The sequence below is a fragment of the Panthera tigris genome, chromosome B1, assembly GCF_018350195.1.
Source record: "Panthera tigris isolate Pti1 chromosome B1, P.tigris_Pti1_mat1.1, whole genome shotgun sequence".
Taxonomy (NCBI): domain Eukaryota; kingdom Metazoa; phylum Chordata; class Mammalia; order Carnivora; family Felidae; genus Panthera; species Panthera tigris.
The window spans coordinates 156,011,777-156,037,320 of NC_056663.1; the positions used below are offsets into that span (position 1 = coordinate 156,011,777).

Here is a 25,544-nt window from a genome sequence, read left to right on the forward strand (position 1 = left end):
GATGAGTGGCATATGACCATTCACTGCAGATGCTTATAATTACACAGTATATGAGTGTATTTGGAATGTAAGAATTATACTATTTTTCAGCCTATTTGCAGATGTTGTTAGCATTTTCAGAAATCCCAACCCCTCCCTATCTCCTTCCCCCAGCCCTCATTCCTAGAACTCACACAATATGAAACTTTGGGGACAATTAAATTCCTTCTCTCTCACATTACTATAATTGAATGCTTCATTTGCTAGCCTACTTTGACGAAGATTTAAATGCGTTCTATCCCTATGGCCACCATACTTAATTAGCTCAACCTGTGTTTTAATATATTTTGATGTTGGGTAAAGAACTATTGCTTGCATTTACTAGTTGTAATAAATTATCAGATTATCAGCTCCCTGTCACTTTTTCTAACAGTAGATATGAGTGAATGGGTGTAATCCAACTTCATTTATTCACATCAGGTCATCCATGTTCACAATTAGTCAAATGTTGAGGCACCTGGATGGCTCAGTCATTTAAGTATCCAACTCAGTCATTTAAGTATCCAATGATTTTGGCTCAGGTCATGATTGCAGGGTAATGGAATGGGCTCCATGGTGGGCTCAGGAATGAGAGTGGAGACTGCTTAACATTCTCTCTCTCTATGGGGTGCCTGGGTGGCTCAGTCAGTTAAGCCTCTGACTCTTGGTTTTGGCTCAGGTCATGATCTCATGGTTCATGAGTTCAAGCCCCGCATCGGGCTCCATGCTGACAGTGCACAGCCTGCTTGGGATTCTCTCCCACTCTCTCTGCCCCTCCCTCACTCATGCACTATCTCTCTCAAATAGGAACTTAAAAAAAAGAAAATTCTCTCTCTCTTCCTCTGCCCCTCCCCCACTTGTGCTCTTGCTATCTCTCAAAAAAAAAAAAAAAAGTTAAATGTTTATCCATTTCTTGGGAAACATGGTATTCTCACATTTTAATCTTTATGTAGATTTAGTAATAGTTTTCATGATGAGGAGGAGTTTCTGCAATAACTGGAACTTTGGGGAAGTCTTCCTACACAGATTCTTCTGTAAAAGAAAATATTTCTAAATGGTCACTATGCTTAAATTCTCAGACTTTGTTAGATAAACCATAGTAATATGTACATATGCTTTCAGTGTATCCATACTGTGTGTGAAAAAGCTTGTCCAGGTGAGTTTAGTGCTTTCATGAGTATATACTACGTTTAAGTCTGGATTTATGTCTAATGGGAAATTGCAGTTCTTTTCTTCATTGCTTTCTTGAAATTCCATTTCATTTAATTGACACAGATTTTTGGTAATTTTCAGAATAAGCAAATATTTGGATATTAGCTTATTTGAATGCAAATTAACAGTGAAGTCTTTCTTGTTTGCCTACAATTTGCACAAACAATGGCATTCAAATGGGATAAAAGCAAACAACATGGTGTTTCCATATTTCTAATATTAGAAAATGAAGCACAAAGAATAATTGCTTTTTGTAAGTTGAGGAAATACATGAGCCACCAAGGTGGGAAAAGAAATATGATACCAATCAAAAAGTAATCAAGTTCTCCAGGGTTGTGGTAGATTCCAAAGAAGTGGCTAGTATGCATTTATAAACTCATTTGAGAAAAACATTTCAAAGCCTTTTCAGTCATCACTAAGGAAGCATTTTATAGGGCTCTTTAGCAATGTTCCCACAGATTAGGATTCAGAGTAAATCATGTTTGAGATAAAGATTGAACAATGAGCAGAAGTTAGATTAGTAGGGTTACTTATATACAATGTTTGGGGGCAGGCAGGTCATGTAACAGGATGTGGATATATACAGAGAGAATTCCAGGCTGTGGGACCAATATAGAAAAGGGGTAGAATGTCATAGGTCATGCTGTGAACAAAAAGTAAATCTACTAGAATGCAAAAAAGTCAGAGGTGTACCTTTCATATTTAGTCTTAAATCCCAGAGAGTAAAATGTAAAGATATAAAGCTTGGAAGTGTCTTTAAATATGCAGTAGAAATACACATTATTGACCTTAAATAAATGATAATGACAATAGAAACTACATTTTTAGGTGCTAACACAACCAAAAATTATAAAGACCACCTCTGTATTTGACTTCCCAGGATATATTAGATTGCTTTCATGGCTAACTGCAGTAGTTATCCCTAGGTTACTTACATGTCTCATGCAAATAAAGACATCATCACAACATAAGTTTAAAACAAAGACTTTTTAAAATCATATGTGTAGACAAAAAGGAAAATTCTCCCTACTTCAAATATGCAGCTTTTCATTCTTATCCCTTATTGGACTATGGATATCTTGTTTGTACCTCTTCCTAGACCATGGTTTAACTGGATAGGTTCTGTGATAGGCAGTCTCTAAGATGGCTCCCAAGGATACCCCTTCCTGTTTTTCACAACTAGGTGAAATACCTTCCACTGAGTAAAAGCTTGGCTTATTGACTGACTTTTATGAATAATATATACCAGAAGGGAATGGATGTAACTTCCGAAATTAATTTATTAAAAAACCCCATGTCTCCTACCCTGAATGTTCTCATCTTCTTTTGAAATCTTTTGCCCTAGTAGAACCCAGGTCCCATGTTGTAAGTCGGTCTGCTGAGAGGCCCCTATGGCAAGTGACCAAGTCCAGCAAACAGTTGTATGAATGATTTTGGAAGTATGCTCTCCCGGTCAACCCTTCACATGGAACTAGTCTCAGCTAAAATTCTGAATGCTACTGCCCTACTACCCGAGAGGCCTTGAGCCAAACATGCCCAGGGAAGCTGTGCCCAGATTTCTAACCCACTTAAACTGTAAAATGATAAATGTTTGTTGTTTATGCCACCAAGTTGTAGAGTAATTTTTAAATTTAGAAATAAATAACTGATATAAAATTTGGTGTGTTCTCATAATTAAAACTAAAATGTTGGTGTCCCTTTGCAACTGACAGCCATGTGAGAGCAGTGTAAGTTAAAGCCTATAGTACCTTGAAAAAAATTGTTACTAGGAGCCTGATAGTCTTTGATAAGTTTGCCAGTATGGGCTTTCCAGAAAGTAAAGAAAATCATCTTAAAAACTGGAGGAAGGGTATCATTGTTAGATAGTATCAGAAAGTTTAGCCACCCTCTTGTCTACAGGAACGAATAAGGTAGAAAATGTGCCTTATTAACAGGATAATATAACTAAAGGATTTTCTAAGCAGTGTTGAAAGTGCTTCCTAGATTCTTTCTGCTACTTCCAGGGACAAACTGCTAAGCAAAAAGGAGGCAGGACTCGATGGTTCTAAAAATCTGTAGAGGTTGAGACCTCTACAGATAGCAAATGATGCTGAAAATAACAAATTGTTTTGAAGCAAAGATTAAATCCACAACACTCTGAAAAGTGTGGTCTAAAGATGAGATGAAAATGTGATAGTAAAATCCTTTGTTGAAATCTCAGAGTGATCAAAGTTGGTACCTTAGAGCATTAAAACAGAATATACTTCATGCGTCTCTCAATTAAACAGTAGAGCTTCTAGGTTGCTTGAGGATGTTGTCCCTCAGCTATCTCAGAAGAAACCAAAAGTAGATTTGTGGATGTGTGTTTGTCACAAGATTCCTAGAATACCTACAAGGTTTTTAAGATAATTATGTCAGCAGGAACACTGCCAGCTTGGGCTGAAAGGGGCAGATAAAAGGGCACAAATAGAAAAGGGGTTGCTGTATGCCCTGAGTCTACTAACAGGTAAGAAAACTGCTCATCTGTACATGTGCTATTTTTGATGAAAAAAGGAAGCATGCCTTGGAACTAACATCTATGGAGAATAACTCCTGAGCAGAAGAATAATTGAGTTCTTATTAATGAATATCCAACATTTTCCTAGCTAGATTTCAAATTTGCTATGGACAAGTGATTCCTGTGTGCCTACCCTTTCCTTCCTTTTTGAATAGGAATGTTTCTGGTGAAAATCCTAAGCCTATTTTATATTTTACTATAATAGGTGTGTGTGTGTGTGTGTGTGTGTGTGTGTGTGTGTGTGTGTGTGATGGAGTGTCTCATTAGTGCCTAGGATTGCAGATTGAGAGGAATTTTACCTAAAAAGCTGTACTTGAGAGACTGCAGCAAAAAAGCCACATCTGCATCTTGTCCTGATTTGATGACAAGATTCTAGGCATTGAGTTGACCTTATAATTGGACTACTCTCTTGTGAGACTTTGAAGTGTCAACTGAGAGGCAGAGAGTGAATTGTGGTATCAGCCTTCGTGGTTGTTCTCAGTGATCCCCACTTTTGTACTCATACGCTTGTGTATCCCTCCATCATATCATCCTAGGGTTTGTCTGTGTGACCAATAGAATGTAACAGATGTGATGTTATATCACTTCTGAAATTATATACAAGTCATTTTGGCTTCTGTCTTGGTAACTTGCTCTTTTTCTTTCTTGGATTACACATCTGGGAAGAATTCATCAGTCATATTATGAGTAGCACCATGGCAACTCCACATGGTGAGAAACTGGAGGTTTTGTCAACAGCCATATGGGTGAGCTTGGAAGCAGTTCTCTAAGCCCCAGGCAAGCCTTTAGTAACAAAATCTCAACTGTCAATTTGACTCCAACCTGAGAGAGATCTTGAGCCAGAAGCAGCAAACTAAGCTGACTCCATATTCCTGAGTTTCAGAAATTGTTTGAGTTAATAAATGTGTTTGTTGCCTACAGCTAATAAGTCTTGGGATAACTTGTTATAAAGCAATAGATATAATAGTCAGGATAAACAGAACCAAAGAAACAGAACCAATGGTGATATTTAAGAAGATATTTATGATGAGATTTGGCTCATGAAATTATGGAGGATGAGATATGCCATGATCTGCCATCTACAAACTGGAGAACCAGGAAAGCAGGTAGTATGAAAGTAGGTAGTATATTCAGTCCAAGTTGAAAGCCTAGGAACTGGGGTGGGAGGTGGGGTATGGAGCTGGTGTCAGTTTTGGAATTTGAAGGCCCAAGAACCTGAAGCTCCAATGTCTCAGGGCAGAAGAAGATGGATAGATACCTCAGCTCAGTAAGACAGGATTCACCCTTCTTCTGCCTTTTTGTTCTATTCTGGCCCTCATTAGATGGAATAAGTCTCCCCACCAACATAGGTGAAGGGGATCTTATTTAGGTCTACTGATTCAAATGGTAATCTCTTCCAGAAATACCCTCACAAACACACCCAGAAATAATATTTTACAAACTATCTGGGTATCCTTTAGCCAGTGAAATAGACACATAAAATTAACCATTACGATAACCATTAGAGGTACTAATATGGCCAGTTACAGGAAAACCAGAGAAGTAGAATTGTCTTTATATATTATCCAAATGTACTCATGAATTTCACCTTCCTTTTTCTTCTACCTCTTCTCTTCCTTCTTTCCTTCCTCTCCCTCCCTCTCATACCACCTCCCTCCCTCCTTATAATCTTTTTTTCTTTCCCCTCCTTCCTTTTTAAAAATTCCTTTCTTTCTAAAAATATTTTTTGAGCTTCTTCCATGTGTGAGATGCAGGTAATTCAGCAATTACCAAGGCAAAGATCATCTTAAACTTCTTGGATTCTGGTAGAGGGGGATATAAACATTGTGCTTTCACCCTAGTGAAGAAAATGGAAAATAAATAGGTATATGCAGTAATAAATAATGTGAATTTAAATAGCAATGTGTTATGAAAATCAATACAACATGAAATGTTAGTTGTGATGGAGCGCCTAGAAAATAATTTGCAGATAAGGAATTCAGAAATATCTATTCTTATAGATAACAAATAAATCCATATCTGAGTATTATAGAGGGGGAAATGTGACAGCCTTGGGAAAGAGTGCTCAGGAAGAGGGATCTGCTTGTGCAAAATCTATGATTATAATTCTCTCCTCTTTTATGTTGCTGTGGTCAACAACCTCTAGGCCTTCCTTCTGGTAAATGTTATTGGTCCAGGAGTTAAAATATGACTTAGCCCAAATGATTTGGAATCTGTCTTCTTTTGGGCATGAACAAGAAAGCACATTGCCTTATTTGTTGCTAGCTTTCTTAAAATCCCAGAGAAGCCAGTCTGGGAACAAAGCCAGCATGGTGGGAAGGCAGAGACCATATAATACAGAAAAGCAGAGGAGAAATCTTAATGGTATTATACCTGAAGCCTACATATTTCTGAATCGTCTATTTTGGGAGATAACTAATTGCATTATTTTCTAGAATATGTTTGCATGCTAGTAGCATGTTCCTGTAATGTCAAAAGTATCCATATCTGATTCATTGGGGGTTCGTTTATTCCACTTCTATAAATTTGTCACAAGAGAAGTATTATTTCTTGAGGTATATGATTATAAAAGGTATAAACATAGTACCAGGAAAACATTTTAAATATCTCTATAGGTAACATAAATACAATTATGAAAAAATTTAAATATGTTTAAAGTCTAAATTATTTGACTAGTTATAATTTATTATTATTATTATTTTAAGATTTTATTTTTTTGGAGAATTTTAAGGTACACAGAAAAGATAAAGAGAAGGTAGAGAGACTTCTCATACACCCCCTGCCTCCACACATGCTTAGCCTCTGCATTATCAACATCTTTACCAGAGTGGTACAGTTGTTACAACTGATGAACCTACACTGACACATCATAATCACTCAAAGCCCATAGTTTACATTAGGGTTCACTCTTGGTGTTGTGTATTCCATAGACTTGGACAAATATACAATGGCATATATTTATCATTATGGTATCATATATTTTAACTGCCCTAATACAATTATGTTTTCAATAATGTTTAAGGACAGGATATAATGCTCATAATCTAATGGTTGAAAAGAATATGCAAAATACTATACATATGCACAAAGACAAATACACATGCAGACACGAAGGAAAATATTGGGAAGAAATACAGAAAAAGTTATTAAAATGGTCCTTAGGTTATGATTAATTTTTATACTTGGTATATTTTCCATAGTGACCACTTCCCAAATTAGCTCACGTTGCTTTATCGTCAGAAAAAATTCAATATTATGCATAAGAAGTGAATACTGCAGTCACTAAACCTAGCACTCACTAATTATTCACTTTAATTTCAAGTATAATGCATGCCTTGCTAAAAGTAACAAGTGGGCTCACTTTTAATGTTCTTGTAGTAAAAATAAAATTAACTTTGTTATTTCCAACACTTACAAATGGATGGTATTCATGTCATCATCCATCCTTTATTTCAATAATTATTTAATCACTTTGCATTTTATCTTGAATGAGTAAACACATTCAAACTCATATATAACTATTCTGAACATAGAAATAAGAGAGAACTGGAGAGAGAAGGAAGTAGAGTATTATTTTCAAGATTTTACTTAACATAGAAACATAAGCTATGAAAAATCTTAAAAAGCTAAGAAAATGAATCAGCACATTTCTGAATATTAGGCATATGTTTAGACCTCTCATCTTTTGGCTAATATTAAATTATAATTATTTAATGCTTTAATTGTCTGAAAATTCCTTCTGGGGAATTTTTGTCCCAGTTTTCTAAAATCATTTTGGAATATAAATTTATAATTACATATAATTTTGCATATTTCATGGTACAAAAGTAAACTATATCAGAGCCTTGAAGTTAAAAAGATGAAGAAAATAAAGTCAAGGGATTAAAATGTTAATAAGAAGAGGGGAAAAACAGAAAGACTTTGTTTCCCCAAAAAATTTCTGTACCATTTACACTTCTTTAGAAAAATTATTGACCATAAAAGGGAGTGATTCAGGGAACATGGTAAATTAAAAGTAGTTGCCTTTCTAAAATAAAGTCTATATATTGTCAACTTTATTCTCTTTGTCATTTAATGTTAATTACACCTTGTCAGATGCACACACACAATCTAAAGCACGATTTATAAATAAAAGTGAATAATAATTATAAAGTTATTTTCACCACAACACAATAGCTAAGTATATAAAATAAAGCAATTATTCAGAAATCAAGGATGATTGGTATAACACAACCATATCTATGACTGTTACAGATCCACTAGACAAAATTTAATATTAGAAAGCTTTAGTTTTTCAATCAATGCATTTGATTTTATAAATTCACATATACCCATAAAATTGAGATGCTCTTATTTGGGCATTTTTTCCCTTGACAGTTAGGTTTAGTATCATAAGGTATGAAAGATAATAAAGATAAAAAGTTAGACCTTCTTGCATTGAAGTCTAAACTTGTTACAAATATCTTTCCTTCTCTTGGCCTCATTCAAAACTGGTAGCCTTCCAGTTCATCTAGTCAATAGGTCAGAACAGTATTCTCAAATTTGGAATGAGTTCCAGAACCCAGTATAGCCTTTTAACTACAAAACATCCTTCTTAGAAGTAGGAGTTGAGATGCATTGATTTGTTCTGTACTTTGGAGATGATGTCAAACATGCCCCAAACCACCAGACTCCTAAAAATGTCACTAATGTGATGTATTTCAGAATTAAAAATACTTGTCTCCCACCTTCTCAAAAATATGTGCCTTACCATGGCTTCCCCTGTACTTTGCAGTTCTTGTACTCTGGTCTGATTCACGGCTCAGTGTGATGTTCTGTAAATTATTTGTTATAGTCCAGGTCTCTTTGGATATTTTATAACATTTTCCAAACCAAGACTGTGAATATATTCTATTGTCCATCACGTGTAAATGTAAATTGCCCTTTTTCATCCTTCCTGATAAAAATGGAAAAGACTGCATATGCCAGCTCAATTTGAACCTACCATGTGTCAAAGACAGTGTTAAACTGCTCTTAAAAAAAGATACCATTTCTCATAAAGCAGCTACAGTTAGGGCCACTGCTTGATTAAGTTTGAAGTAGTTCATGACTCCTAACTTCCAGGCTTTCGCATGTTTGTGTGTGACATGAATCTGATAGGAGATCCAAAGGGCACTGTGAGTCCTAGGTAAGTGTCAGATCAGTATCTTCACCTAACAATTTCTGAAAGATCTGAGTATTCTTTTTCCCTAATGCATAGTTACCTGAGTACATTTACATAAATCCCTTTGTGGGAAGACAAAGTTAACAACTTCTCAATGCACGTGTCATGATATTTCAGGGTCCTTCCTCAAAAGGGCTTGGTTTATCTCCATCTAAAGGGTTCCAGGTTGGAGAAATAACTGAAATCTGAAAACAGAGCCAGAGACCGTGACTTTTCACTGGTGTTGTCAGCTTCCTGATAATTCATCCTTGATGTCTTTTCATTATCTAAAAAGTAAGCAGTACTCTTGTTGGCTGCCCATCTGTCTTGCCTTGGGGGATTGCCATGTCCTTTTAATGATTTCGTGTCTTACTGCATATCAGCCCCCAAAGGCTACCCTCTGATTTTGCTGCTTATTATAATATTTGTAACCACTTTGCTTCTGATAGTTAAGTGCTTCTGTTATTTAGGGCCTTATCATTCCATTGCTATCAGGAAATTCAGTTTCTTTAAAAACAATTTTTAATGTTTATTTATTTTTGAGAGAGAGACAGCACATGAGTCAGGGAGGGGCAGAGAGAGAGGGAGACACAGAATCCGAAGCAGGCTCCAGGCCCTGAGCTGTCAGCACAGAGCCTGACATGGGGCCTTAACTCACTAACTGGGAGATCATGACCTGAGCTGAAGTTGGACGCTCAACCGACTGAGCCACCCAGGCGCCCCCAGAAATTCAGTTTCTAGTAGCATCCTCTATTATTAGCCATGACCAGCAGACAGTAGTCAATACTGTCTACTGCTCCATGATACTGGTATATCCCTTACCATTGTGGTAAACAGATGTTCCTCTACTCTCTCTTACAGGGTTTCGACAGCTGATAGCTTTCCCAGCCTTCCAGAGTGTACCTGTTCTGGTATGCTCACCTCTCTGAGCTTTTTCATTTCATCAACCACCATCTACCACAACACTTTTGATATTTATACTTAGTATGGCCTATATTTTTTTTTTCCAAGTTCTCAAGATACATCATGTCATTTTGCAAACACGATTTATCCTTGAAAAAGTATCAAATCTTATTCTAGGCGATGATGTTCTCTTATTGATAAACTTTCATCTTGATTCCTCCCTACTTTCTGAGGCAGCAACTTTAGGATCTAGCCCCTATAACATTTCTCATCTCCTATTGGCACACATTAGCCAGATCCTGCCGCTATGTCAAAACTCCAGTACATAATCTTTCTTAGCAGGCCTGGTAAAGCCTGAGTAAGGCATTGAAAGTATCTGAAACTTGTTATTGTTCTGCTTTTCAGGAGGGGAAGAGAAAGCAGATGCCAGGAGGTTAACAGAAGTTTTCATATAATACCTTTAACTCATTTGTGTCCTCATTTGCTTTCTGAAAAGAATTTCTTGTGATTCCTCCTAACTCATAACCCTCAAGTAGCAAGGTGGGGGCTAGATTCTACTACTTCAAAAGATAGTGAGCCATATCTGAAGGCCTATATATTCCTAGGGATCGAGCACATATTGAGCTCTGAGGTCCACAGCCCATAGCCTATTTGGGATTCTATCTCTCCCTCTCTCTCTGCCCCTTCCTTCATCCCTCTCTCTGTCTCTCTCAAAATAAATAAACAAACGTTTAAAAATAATAAAATGTATCTTTGATAGACACAAGAATAGATCATCTTAGAGCTATGTCAATGAACATTTGAAAAATTTTAATGGAAAAATTTGTGATGAAAAATAGCCACAAAAAAAGTAGGAAAAGGAGGACAATGAAAGAGCCTGCTTAATATGATTAAAATTGCATTTTTATAGAATAATCAAGTATATAGCATATCAGTAGCACAAATTAGAGAATTAAGAAATACATTACAGACAATTTGACATACATGTATATCCATATGTGTATGTATGTGATTTAATTCAGTAGGTCAAGGATGGATTTGAGATAATTTGTGCTGACATAATGGTTAACCAGATTGAAGAAAATGAAAATGTAAACCCACTTATGATAAAATGAAATTCTTGAGTATTAAACATATAAATATAAAAATAAAATAAAATTTTATCAAGAAAATTTGGGGAATTACATTTGGAGAAGTTCTCTAAGATTTAGACCTTGAATTTATAAAGTAAAAAATATTCATCTATGACTAAAATTTCAAAAAAAATGTTTTATGTTGAAATATATAGTAAGTAAAATAAGAATTGGTGATAACATGGGGAAAAATAAATGTATAATGCAGATGACAGAAAAAAGAATTACCATCTATAATATTAAAAAAAAGACCATATAGTTTCAAGAAAAAGACAAAAACAAAATAATTATTAAGGGTATGCATGGGCAATTCATAGACGTTCAAGTTAAAAGACAAAATAATGCATGCTCAAATTTATACTTTATTATTATTATTATTATTATTATTATTATTATTATTAGAGAATTCCAAATTAAAGCAGGAAAAATGCAATTTTCACTCAACAAACTGCTAAAAAATTAAGAACCTGAATATTCTTATGGTTTGGACTTCTTATTCAAATATCTTTAAGGAACCTTGGGGGCGCCTGGGTGGCTCAGTCAGTTAAGCGTCAGACTTCAGCTCAGGTCATGATCTCGTGGTTTGTGAGTTCAAGACCCACGTTGGGCTGTGTGCTGACAGCTCAGAGCCTGGAGCCTGCTTTGGATTCTGTGTCTCCTCCTCTCTCTGCCCCTCGCCTGCTCATGCTGTGTCTCTCAATAATAAAAAAATGTTAAAAAATAGATCTCTCTCTAGGGAACCAGATGATGGAATGGTCTGATTTTATTTAAAAAACCGGTCTGGGGCGCCTGGGTGGCTGAGTCAGTTGAGCATCTGACTTTTGTCCTGGTCGTGGTCTCGCTGTTCCTGGATTCAAGCTCCATGTCTGGTTCTGTGCTGTCAGCTCGGAGCCCCGGAGCCTGCTTCAGGTTCTGTGTCTCCCTCTTTCTCTCTGCCCCTCCCCCTTTCACACTCTTTTTTTTTTCCTCTCAAAAATAAACAAACAAACATAAAAAAAAATACTAGTATTTTCAGAGGTATCGTTTAATCTGTCTCTGATTTGTCATGTCCCAGATTTGCTGACCAGTACTTCGATATTTTCCATGCCTTTTCACAACCTTTTGTGATCTCGTTTCCTAGAAAGGTGAGGGAATTTAAGTTTCACGTCAGTTCTTAGCATACCAGATGATTTTATTCAGTTCTTGGTCTTCCACACCCTAATATTTTTATTGTACATTGTAAATATGTTTGCCACACAGTCACCAATTTAAAATTTTTCAAAAATAATGAATGAGTTCCAGAAAGCAAATGATTGTTTAAATGCTTTTTTTTTTTTTCTGAACATGCAAAACAGGAAAACTCCTCAACATGTTTCATTGTTCGGTTTGTGATACCTTTCTATCTGAAAAGGCATTGATTGTATTCTCTTAAGAGTCAGAGAGGAGAGAACTCTATTCATTTAAATTGACTAATATTATTTGGACCACGAGCCATAATTTTACAGTGAGAAGAATTAGTTCATCCGCTGCAGATGAACTAAATTAAGACAAACTTTACAAGAGGCAACTATTTCTCATCCATCATGTAGAGAAAAGTTTGTTCTGCAGAGATCAAGGCAGTAATTTTCTTATTTTGAATGCTCAGTAGAGGAATCATATGGCATATAAATGCTTGTAATATTATTTACGTATTTACATTTTAACACAACAGGATATTCAAGAGAGTTGTACACTAAGGCCATTATTGCCATCTATGGTTTATTACTCATCCAATGGTAAAACAGGTACATTCTTCAAGGAAAAAGTCAATTATGTTTAGTGTTACATTTATTATTTTTGGTTTCTATCTTCCTCCTTTAATTTCTTTCACCTATGGGAATCTGATGGGACAATCTTTTTTAATGGTTTCTTAATCCTTCTTTTCTGCTCAATTTTGACACCCAATTTCATAAGAAAACTGTTAATGCCATGTACCAATTTTCATTAAGACAGGATTTGTTTAAACCCTTGTATTTTTTGGCTTTGTTGAGGTATAATTGACAGTATAACTGTAAGATGTGTAAAGTGTATGTGATGATTTGATACACACATACATTGTGAGAGGCTTTATACATCAATAAACCCTAGAATTATTTTGTCTATGATGTATCTTATTTGCAAATGCACTTATGATCATACCACCCAATTATTCAGTCCTCTATAGTGGTTCCTGCTACCTATCGAGGAATTCTCAAAGTCTTTAGCATGAGAGAAAGGATGCTCTAAATGACTTGACTTCTGTTTACCTTCCCATCGGCATTTGTTTTACCAATCCTCACACGGAAGAAGAGCAAATCCAAGCCACTTACACAGTTTTCCTCTGCCCTCAGATCACTGTGGGTTTGCTGTTATTATTTCATATTCTAGCAGCACTCATCTCCACACTTGTCTTTTGGGCATTTCATCCTCTGAGAAACCTGCCCTGATGACTTACTTCCCTTTCACTATTTCACATAACTTTCTACCCCACAGCCATGCCACTCTATATTTCTGTCATGATTGTCATAGTGTATCACAACATTTACTTGACTTGTTTGCTTCCCCGATTAGATCTGGGATTTTTATTTTTATCTGTATAGTACTATTGTCTGGAAAAATGCTTAGAAATTGGAAAGTAGTCAATACGTATTTTGAGTAATAATAAGATGAAGGGAAGAAAATAGGGTATCTGATAGCAGACCCATAATTTCTTAAATGTGTACCTTAGATACATCCATTCATTTTCTTAGTCATTCTGCTATATTTCATAAGCCTATTAAGAAAAAAACAAGAGAAAATATTTAAAGGCTAAACTTATTAAGGATAATAGCTACCTTGATAATGTTGATTTTTAACCTTTTTTTTTTTTTACTTTTTATATCCTAATTATTATTACTGGCATTTTAGAGATTAATAAAATGAGGTTCAGGGATGTTAAATGCTTGTGTAGTGCTAACCACATACACCTATTTAGAGAGATCAAGCCACTTCCCCATGGCCACACAATTAGTTTTTGTTTCAATTGGCATTTGCCTTCACTTACTTTGAATCTTAATGTTAAATTTGGTAAATGTAGCGAATGAATTTTTTTTGGATGGAAAATGGGAAGAAAATTTTTATAAGCAGTTAGAGTTGTAAGTTACCCACACTTGGCATTAATATAATATCAGCTAACCTGGGGTTGAAAATTTAAAAGTTTAATAATCAGAAATGATTATTTCTTTTTTGCATGTTGTCTACTATTTCTGTTTTAGGCATACACTAAGGAACATTTTCCAGGCTGCATCATCAAAAGGGCAAATAATAAAGGGAGGGTTCTTTCCATTTCTAGAAGACATATGCTAATAATTAATTATATGGGTATTTAGATAAATGCATGCAGTATATGTGTATGCACACGCACTCGTGAGGCATCCAGAGATCCAGAACATGATAAGTTTATCTGGAGCAGTTAAGCTGGTTTAAACTTATATCTGTCTCTGTCTTCTAACACCCAATCTTTTGGATTTTAAGAATACTTAATCCAAAATATATACTAAAATAAATGTATTAATTACCCAGTTGACTTTTAGATAGAAAAGAATCTTTAGGGGCTCGTGGGTGGCTCAGTCTGTTAAGCATGGGACTCTTTGTTGTGGTTCAGGTCATGATCTCATGGTTTGTGGGATGGAGCTCTGCATCGGTTCCATTTGGACATGGGGCCTGCTTGGGATTCTCTCTTTCCCTCTCTCTCTGCTGCTCCCCCACTCAATCTCTCCCTCTCTCTCTCTCTCTCAAAATAAATAAACTTTTAAAGAAATTTAAAAGAATAAAATGTATTTTAAAAAAGAAGATAATCTTTACTTTCTTTGGAATCTTCCTTTGTAAGTTACGTTAATATGCTTTCATGGTAGCTTTGAAACTAATAGAAAAAAGAGGATCAAATAGTAGAGAATTAAATATATATGTGTATATATATATATATACATACATACATACATATATATGTCAAAAAATTGAGGAAAATTGAACACCTGGGTGGTTCAGTTGGTTGAGTGTCTGACTTCTGCTCAGGTCATGATCTCACAGTTGGTGGGTTCGAGTCCCACACCAGGCTTTGTGCTGACAGCTCAGAGCCTGGAAACTGCTTTGGATTCTGTGTCTCCCTCTCTTTGCCTCTTCCCCCATTCACACTCTGTCTCTGTCTCTCCCTCTCTTAAAAATAAATAAACATTTGAAAAAAAAAATTTTTAATTGAGGAAAATCACATTCAAGGATTATAATAAATGGTATTTCTCTGAACTTTTGATTTTACTATATACTGCCAATCTATTTATTAATCATGAGTAAAACTTAATTTCTTATTTTAAGGATATATTTTACGGGTAATATTTATGTTTTATTGTTGATAATACCTATTAATTGTTGATTATGAACCCCTTTTTCTTTCATTTCACTGTGGCGTACCAATAGGTTATATAGAGATTAAAGCCTGGGGTATATTTACCCTAACTTTTCACAACGTTACTTACTAATTCAAGTGTCATCATTTTTATACAGATTCACTATAAAATTAGTGATCTTAATATCTAAACTGATATTTAGATGGAAAAAGTGAACGGCTTCCAATTCAAGAAATCTTTAAAACCAAATGTAAAATAGAAGTAGATAAGTTAATATACAAAATTTTCTTGGCTATTGGTCGAATCCCAGACTCTATTTTTTCAGTCAGTAAAGAATATTTTTAAGGTTCAAAGACAAAATTAAATGTAAAAGCAATACATTAAGTAGCTAGAGTGCATTATATATTCTTTAGGTCACTAACTGACATTGAGCTTAAGATTTCAAATCAATTTATTTTGCAGGCTTGGGACATAGATACAATTAAGTAAAGGTCAGAGACATAGCCTCATTCTCCTAGAAGGTATCACATACCACACATGCCATAGGGTTATTATACATCTCAAATATTTAGAATGACATTCCTGTTCTCCTGGAACTCCTCACTGTTTCCACTTTCCTAGTCCTAGATGCAACCATATAGCTAAAGTTTGTAATTATAGTAGTGGAATAGTTTTGCAGATCAGTATCTATTCATATAGTTTAGATGATTATGCTCATGTAGGTAAATATTTTTTCTGTAAGATGTTTAAACTTTTCTCTGTATAGCACACATACTGAAAAGCATAGAAATCATAAATGTACATACCTATGAATTTTTGAAAATTGAACACGTCTGTGTAAACTGTACCCAGATTAAACACGCACACACACACACACACACTAAAAAATAACAAACCTACACTTAAAATAATATAGGGGTTTCCCCCGTGCTACTTTCTAGTCATGACCTTCCTCCAAAGGTAACTGACCTCTGGACATATTATAAAAGTATAATTTTTTCTTGTTCCTGAATTTTACACAGATCACATCACACAATTTCTCTTTGGCTTCTTTCATTCTCATTTTGTTTAAAGATTCATTTATATTGTTGTATGTAGATGTGGCTTTTCATTGTCATTGGTACATGTCATTTAACCATGTGATTATACTGCAATTTTTACTCGTGGGCATTTGTGTAATCTCAAGTTTGTGAGTACTGAATGCTGAGTTTGTGAACATTCTTCAGCCTTTCTTTTGGTAATATTTTTGTTAGGTAAATACCTAGGAGTAGAACTTCTGGGCTGAAAGGCTTGCATAATCCCATTTCTAAAAAATATTACCATTTTTTCCAAAATAGCTGATGATTTTACACTCCCTTTACCAGTATACCTGAGTGCTCTTTGTTCCACCTATTATGAACTCGGTATTTTGAGCCACAGTCATTTTTTTTTTTTTTTAAGAAAAAGAGCAAGCAAACACACATGTGGGAGAGGGGCAGAGGAAGAAGGAGAGAGAGAATCCCAGGCAGGCTCCACACCCAATGCCTAGCCCCATGCGGGGCTCTGCTGGATCTCATGACCATGAAATCATGACCTGAGCAGAAAACAAGAGTCAGACCCTCTACCAACTGAGCCATACAGGTGCCCTGAGTGGCTTCTGGTAAGATTCCCACAATGAATAATAAAATTTAGTCCCAGGTCCCTTAGAATATCCTGTTTTGTGAAATACCTATTGAAGTATTTTTGTCTATGCTTTTATTGTTTTATTCTTAGCTGAATTTGTAGTAGTTATTTATATATTCAGAATAAATCCTTTATCAGATGCATGAATTGCAAATATCATCTCTATGTCTGTTACTTGCCATTTTATTGTCTTCATGGTAGCTTTTCACAGTTCCATTTATAATTTTATAATCTTCATTGGTGGTGTTGTATCCTATAATATATCTTTTGCCTACTCTATGATTATGCAGATTTTCTCCTGTGCTTCCTTTTTTTCTGCCTATTATTTTACTCTTACCCTGGGATCTGCAATCTATATAAAATTATATGGTGTTTATATTATGAAGAAGGCATGAAGATTTTTTTTTATTTTACATGAGCATCTATTTGCCTTGTATCACTTATTAAAAGTCAATCCATTCCACATTCCAATGCATGATCACCTTTGTCATCAATCCCATAATCACATTTTGTAATTCAATATACATTGAACATCTGAGATGACGGATTCCCAATTATAGATGCTTGAGGGGAAAGTTATAAAGATGAAATACTAATAATCCTAATGAAAGAGTCATATTAAGAAGTAAACTTAATATAAGACAGACCAATAAATGTTATAACAAAATCATTACAGAAGTGCTAAAGAAGCAATGTAGTTATTTCTAGTAAATAAAAAAAGAGTCCTCTTGGTTCTCTTTAATATATGAGAATAGGAAAAGGCATGCAGCTAGTTGCCCACTCCACCTTGATTAGGGTGCATGTCTATCAGGAGGTAGAAAAGTCACGGGGAATGAAAGATTGGATATCACTGATAGCAGAGTATCAATGTGACACCAAGGCTTTTAAACTCACTTTTATAAGCTACATTTGAAAACTTGTAGCCGTTAAAATAATGCAAATTATATTTTAGGAGTATTTACAATGGACAATAGATTTCAAAGGGAAGATAAAAGAAATAGAAGGATCAGCTAGGAAGTTTTCCAACTGACAGGAGGAGCCAGTTGGCCAGGACACAGAAAAGGAATGGGCACATTTTTAAGAAGCATTTTAAGGTCTTGAGGCCTTGGTGACTGATGAGTTATGAGAATGGGAATGAGGAATTTCTCACTTGAGCAATTGGAAAACTTAGTGTCATTAACAACAGAGCACAGAATTAAGGAAAGTGCAGATCCCAGGAGGATGGTGACAAGGGGACAATGATGGTCTCAGTGTGACATTGTAATAGGAATCAAACTTGGAAAAGAGCCTATACTTATAGTGCAAAATTTGAGATCTTCAGAATGAATTCCCAAAATTAGAATGAGAGCACACAGTGTGTTTGAATTTAAATTCAAACAAGAGTAAGAATTGAATCTTTTGCTATTTTTAGACACTAAGTTTTAGAATGGCTTGTTTTGGAGCAATGAATAAGCATAATTGTTTGTTTCTAAAGAAAGTGTATTGGTGTGTGTTTATAGAATAAGGAGAAGGAAGGAGCTGAAATGGAAGGACAGAGGGAGAGACCGTACTCATCCATGGAGGGTTGAGAGGGAACCATTGTGATCTCACAAGTAGAATTCTTAACTTCATATGCTTAGAACTCAAGTTATTTTCCTGAATGTTCAATGTTTATCTGTAAAAAATACATAAAATTTATGGATAGGTCTCAACATGTTGAATTGGAATCTGCTGTCATTTCAGTCTGATGGGAATTTCTCACACTGATTCATAGCAGTGATAGAGCAGGTGCTGCTGTGATCTGCACATTAATGGATAAAAGCCTTCCTCCAATTTAGTTATGACCTTTTATTTCCATTATAGAATGACACTTAATGGGCCTATATTCTTTCTGCAAGTGGATAAAATGCAAACTTAATTTTAAAAAAAATTAGCATTTGATCCAGTAGCTCTTGAAAGAGATGATATTTGAAATGTTCAGGATAATTATCTTTTTCTGCTTATCACTAATTATTTCATTCTGCTTATCACTGCTCTTTGCTCTTAAATCACTAGTTCTTGTCAGTATCACATGAGTAAATCCCATGGAGTGGAAGTTGAACTTGTGGCTTTCTTAAGAAATTTGAGGTAAGGGATTGAAGAGATTTAAAAGGAAAACTGGCCTTTTTCCAAGAGACTCTTACTTAAATCTGAATCATCTTTGGAACCATAAATTTGTAAGGCATTATTCTGATAAATTCATTTTCCTGACACAAATTGTTGAACATCATGGTAATGCATTTGAGTCTACATATAGCTCACTTAAAGTGGAGTTGTTTATTTTCTTTATTTTTCCCAAGTGTTTTTCAAATAAGATTTAGGTTATTTTATATATTTAAATAAAAATGTAACATAAATACATAAATTAGAAGTAAGTGTTCACCCTTTTTTTCTCTTCCTCTTCCTCTTCCCTTTACTTCTCAACAATTCAATCCAAAAGCATTAGATGGAATGAAGTAAGCAATAGTGCATGAAGGTATGGGGAGCAGACGTCCAGAGCTGGGTGTCAGAGTACAGACAGGCTGAAGGAGTGTCTACAAAGGGGGTTTGAAGCACAGCTTGGCATGGGGTGTCAGAGCATAAGTTAGTGTGCAAGCCTTCTACACAAGAGGCAGCCCAGCAGGCAGTATCAGAGCCTGTACATCATAAAGGAATATTCACCTCAAATGGCTATGAGCACAAGCAGTTGGATCTTGAATGACATAAGAAAAGAGTCCACTGTGACAGGGGGAAGGGCTGGCACAGAGTATAGGAGCTTGAGAAGGTGATGAGGGTGACAATACAGGGACGTAAACCAAACAAGGTGTTGGAGCTTAATCGTGTCAAGGAGAATGGTGCACGAGAAGGGAAGCTTGACTTGGCTTCTTGGAGACAGAGAAGGTATCGGACTGGTAGGGAAGCCAAGAGTGGGGTGTTAGGACCCAAGTGAGGGGAAGAGTGTCCTCATCGTGCAGAGCTGGCCCCACAAGGGATCATGGAGTCCAAGTATAGTGAGGAGGGCTTTCATGGAGCATGGTATCGTCTGGTTTGGGGCATCAGAATCCAAGGGAGTGAGCAGGGCTTTCATATAGGGGAAAGACTGATGTGAGATGTCACAACCTGATAAAATTTTTAAAAATATCAATGCAGGGTATTAAGCCCATGCAGGGAGGCAGGTCTACCTTGAGTGTTTGAAGTAGACCAGAATGGGCTAAAAAGGCAAATGGCATAAGAGGGGTACCATTTTAGAAAAACGTGACTGAGAGGTATAATAAGGTCATTCACAATAAGGTAGCCCAGTGTAGAGGGTCAGAACCCAATTGAGGTGAGGAGGGCTTTCACATGGGGTCAGCTATATGTGAGGTGTCACAGTATGAGGGCTATGAGGAAAGTATCTACATAGGGCAGTGGATGCCGGTGTACAATAGGGGAGAAGAAGGAAGAACCTGACAGATAGGAACTGAATTAAATGATCTAAGGGGATATCTTTACTTATGGGAAAATGGAAGCAATGTCACCTGATAGCATGAAATGAGAAGTTCCTTCCTGCCAAAGATGTATAACCTGTATCTAAACATGGGGAAAGATCAGACAAACCCAAATCAAGGGACAGTCTACAAAATAATTGGACTATAATCTTCAAAGTATAAAGGCCATTAAAGTCAGGGAAAGTAAAGAGCTTTTCCAGACTGATGGAGCTGAAATGCGATTAAATATACCACACTAGTTAGAACTGGATTTTTGAGATAAAGAATATTATTAGAACAATTGGAAAGACGTGGATGGAGTTTTAAAATTAGATGTTAGTAATGCATCAGTGATACTTTTCTGATTTTGATGGTTGAATTGTTGTTATGGAGGAGAATGTACTTGCTTAAGGAAACTCACATGAAAGAAACCAAAGTTGATGCAATATCATATCAGCAAATTTTTCTCAAATGGTTCAGAAAAAAAAAAAAAACAACTCTGAATAGCATTCAATCTTTTGGTAATTTTGAGATTGTTCCACAATGAAACAAATGAAAAGTAAGAAAGAAGCAAAGAGAAACCAAGAATAAAAATGAAATATTGTGCTAAGGGTAAGGATATTTAAAAAAATCCATCACTTAGTATGGGTAACTCTCAAATACAGTTTCATTGTTCTAGCCAGGAGAGAAGAATCTGACTGTTTGAAGTATATTCTAAGGTTTTTCAAGTTCTCAATTTGTCTTTGTGTTTCACTAAAGTGCAGTAAGTTTGTGTGAGCAAATAATACCTAATTAATTTTTCAGAAACCTCTAAGCATGTTGATCCAATGTACAAAACTATAATTTGTTCAGACTCTTGAATCACATTAAAATAATAGTACGGAATTATTTTCAAATAATCCTTATATTTCTGGATAAGTAATTAATGCCTCAAGTATATGATTATAACGTATGAGTCTCTATTCTTTATATGTTCATAGACAATCCCTAGACTTTAGAATAATAATTGATTTGGATATTTCTACCTTCATAAAATGGAAAAAAAAACATATACAACTTGCAGAATTTTAATAATAATTAGCTATGGAGGGCCACAAACATGGATCTATAATGTGGACGTGTACAAATAGATTTTTATTGATATATTCATATATATCCATATATGATGTGATGTGCTAGGAGATGAGAACCTATCTCTCTCTACAGATATAGTTACAGATATACAGATATGTATATATCTATCCTTTGGGCATTTCACGTCACAGACTTTCACAGCTTATATTTAATTGTTGCTATTTTTAAAGGCTTGAATTCTGAAAAACACTGAATGAAACTACATTCAGAGTAGCAGACAATTCTGAGCTATTATTAAAACATAACAATTGTTAAAACATTTCCCTGAAGTCTGTGTACAGGAAGTCTATGTACAGGAAGGTGTGACTGGAATGACTAATACCCTAGCAAGCTGCCCATTATGCTTTCCTGGGAACAGATGGACTATGTTGTTTGGAAATTGATATTTGGAATGACTCTCAGACCTTATATGATGCTAGCTAGCCATGTGGATGTCGTCTAAAAATCATTTTGATTTTATACAAATGAATGGCCAAAGTTGTGGATTCTATGAATAAAAATAACATTGATGTTTACTTGAATATGCATTTATCTTTGAAGATATATGCCTCACTTTAAGTTGAGGTATTCTGCTAATAGATACTATATTAGTCAACATTTTGAAAATTAGCTTGTATTTTAAATTCTAACAAGGGAGTTTGTTTTGAAGAAAAAATCCGTTTGCTTAAAGCCAATAATAATGTTTTAACGTATCTAATGCATAACACAAACCCAGATGTTTAAGTATTGAGCTCATATAAAGTGATGCAAACCAGGATCCATTCTGATGAAAAGCAATTATTTTCAAAAGATTAGATAGAATTAGATACTAATCAGATTATTCTTTTTACTATTAATGCATAATGCAGTTATGAATTTTAAAATAAACAATTGTCTATTCTTTTTATTCATTTCTTATGTATAAAATTAGATAATCTTTAATTATATGCCAGGATTTAGGGATTTAGCGTACAAAGAGAAATGTCCCTGACCTCAAACACTTTTCTGTGTCCTAGAGAGACATTCCAATAAAAAGACATATAGAAACGATATACATGTCATGAGAGAGATAGGAAACATGCACAAGGTGCAAGTAGAGTCTATTAGAGACATCGCCACTGACCGGGGTAATAGATAGCAAATTCCAGGCACATGTAGCAGGGGAGATTCTCCTTGAAAAACTGGTAAGAGTCTCATAAAAAGGAGAGAGGTTTGTAGGGTGATCCATTGAGAGGGAGCACTGAAGAAGGTGATCCACCCAGGAGCACAAGCACAGAGTTGGGAAAGGATCTCACATTTAGGCAATAACAAGAATTTTGGGTCAGTTGGATGGCTGAAAGGCAGGGGCAGTGATAGAAGGTGAGTCTGAAACACTAGGCAAGGTCAGTTCATCACAGGTGTTTCATGACATAGTAATAATGATGGCCATGTAATTTTTCATCCAAATAAGGACACGTCTTAAGAGTAAATGGGGAACAGTTAATGATAATACTGACATAATAAGCTTAAGTCAAGTCACTGTTTAGCAAATTAGATGAATGATCACGTGATCTGTTAAGGTTAGGTATTATCCTAATGTGAAATCTTTTAAAAATTCTAATTGGGAATCAGATATTTAAAGAGTGTCTTGTCTACTCTTGAGCAACAATTATGCTGAGAAGATGTGCATAGATCTTAGACCTTTTGCAGAGTTGCAGTAAGCTGGGAAACATCTGGAGCAATTTTACATAGGCAAATTCTCTAGCAGCTAAAAGGCTGATGGGACTTGAGTCTTCAAATTGAAGAAAGATGTAGGGGAAAGCTACATAGACTTGCCAGCCATCAGAGTAGTATTAGGGAAATAACTGCACTGAAAGGGTTATTGCAGCTTTCAAATTTACTTAAAGGAAATATTTGTGGTAGTTAGATACTGAGAAAATCTGGCTTATCATCACTGTACATGAAAAACACTTAGGCCCTAGAAAGTGAAATTGTGTGAGTGAAATTGAAGAGCCCCTTGGTTTATGCTAGATTTGTCCTATCATTGCTTAGTATTATATTCCGCTTTACCCGTTTAGTACTGAAAATTCACAAAAGGCAAACCACAAAGTCGGTTCCTTCTCTGCTTCTGCCATATTAACTGTAAACAGCTTTAGATTTTTATTTTTAAAGGGAAGAGAGAACTTGACTTAAGAGTATTCCACTGGCAGCTTCATAGTGCCCCATATAGCCTGTTTTATATACACTGGTGAATCTTGATTTTAACTTTAAGCAATTAAACAGATGTGGGTTTCTCAGCACCATTATATGAGAAATCAGATAATTCAGTATTGTTTTCCCACTTATTCTACAGGCACATTTGTTCTGGTTCTCAGATTCAGTTGGTAAATTGGTTGGATTCCTAGCTAGACACTCTCCATAAAGAAGGCTGACAAATTTAGTGAATGTATGATCAGTAGGCGGTTTATAGATATGCCATATTCTATTTCACATATCAAGGACTGTCAGAATGGAAACTTTTCCAAAGGCTCTATGAGAAGAGAAACAGCTGGTGACCCAGAGTTCTATTTCCCTAACACAAGTGTAAAGCAATTTGAAGAGGCTCCTTCAGTTGCATGATTTTAAAGAACCATGCTGCAGACAGTTGCCATTACAGGCTGTTACAGGGACCCCCTGTATCGTGACTCTCAGGAGGAGCTGCTGAAGAACTTCTAGCAAGAGCTTCTGAGATCTGTGACCCCCAGGGAGCAATGCCACTGACAGCTGTGGGAACTGTCAGGAATAGCAGAAAGAACTAGTTGGAGACATCAGGAGTAGTTACAGAGAACAACTGACCTGTTTCCTGGGACTGAATAAAGGGACTGATGAAAACTGCCATCACTGAAAGAAGAAACTTAGGTAATCATGTGCTTAGGGAACAATTGTGGTTAAACACTTCATAGAATCTGATGGGGTATGAGACTAGAAACTCTTTTTGGGAACATAAAGTCACTTGACTCCTTTTTATAAAGCATACAAAGACTCCTTATAAACCCACACAAAGATAGTGAGTTACGCATGAGCACTACCTTATCAACGTTATTGCCCAGTTTAGGAAATTCTCCTACGTTGGGCTTAATCTAATTATGTCTATGAAATTATTGCTAAACAATTAGGCATACAAAGAAATTTACATGTGAAGGAAAGAAATCATTATTTAAATAGTATTGGAATTCAACGTTACCTTCCAAAGAAATAGCTTTAATAACTTCAAACATCTAGGTATGCCTGGGTGGCCCAGTCAGTTAAGCATCCAACTTTGGCACAGGTCATGATCTCACAGTTTGTGGGTTCAAGCCCCATGTCAGGCTCTGTGCTGACAGCTCAGAGCCTGGATCCTTTGGATTCTGTGTCTCCTTCTCTCTCTGTCCCTTCCCTGCTCATGCTCTGTCTCTCTTTCTCTCTCAAAAAATAAACATTAAAAAATGTTTAAAAACCATATAAACCAGTAAACTTCATTTAAAATTATAGCAATAATAATTCAGTTATTCTAATATTCAAAAACCTTTCTTGTCTCATGACTTTTGTGCTCATGATTCCTTGTGTCTAGAGCATTAATTTTCTCTACACTACCTGGTTAATTCCTATTCATCCTTCGTGTATCTCCTTAAATAACACCTCTTCACCAAAGGTTTCCCTCACCATAATTATCACTTGGCACTCTTTTATTTCCCCTCAGAGCACATATCAAAAATACATGATTGCATACTTATTTTACTTATATTTGCTTTCACTAAATTGTTAGCTGCATTAGGCCAGGATCATCTTGTTTGTTTGTTTGTTTGTTTGTTTGTTTGTTTGTCAGGTTTTACTTAATGCCAGCAAAGTGTTTGTCTGACTTGGTCTTTGGTAAACATTTATTTGACATATGAATAAAATCTGTTTACAGAGTTGCCACAGAAATTAAAAATCATCTTCAGAATT

At 35.6% G+C, this 25,544-nt stretch overlaps 2 long non-coding RNA genes across 2 annotated transcripts in view; one reads left to right on the forward strand and one right to left on the reverse strand.

The window, feature by feature from the left end:
• Nucleotides 1-11,961: 11,961 nt before the first annotated feature.
• LOC122237733 lies at nt 11,962-19,627 on the reverse strand. Its single transcript, XR_006216353.1, has 3 exons — nt 19,427-19,627; nt 13,705-13,754; nt 11,962-12,100 (listed from the first exon to the last, which is right to left on the reverse strand). It is a non-coding gene; the product is annotated as an uncharacterized LOC122237733 (long non-coding RNA).
• A 158-nt stretch (nt 19,628-19,785) lies between these two features.
• LOC122237732 overlaps nt 19,786-25,544 on the forward strand; it is a 47,050-nt gene continuing 41,291 nt past the window's right edge. Inside the window, exon 1 of the long non-coding RNA XR_006216352.1 lies at nt 19,786-19,923. This is a non-coding gene — a long non-coding RNA (uncharacterized LOC122237732). The remainder of the gene's footprint in view (nt 19,924-25,544) is intronic.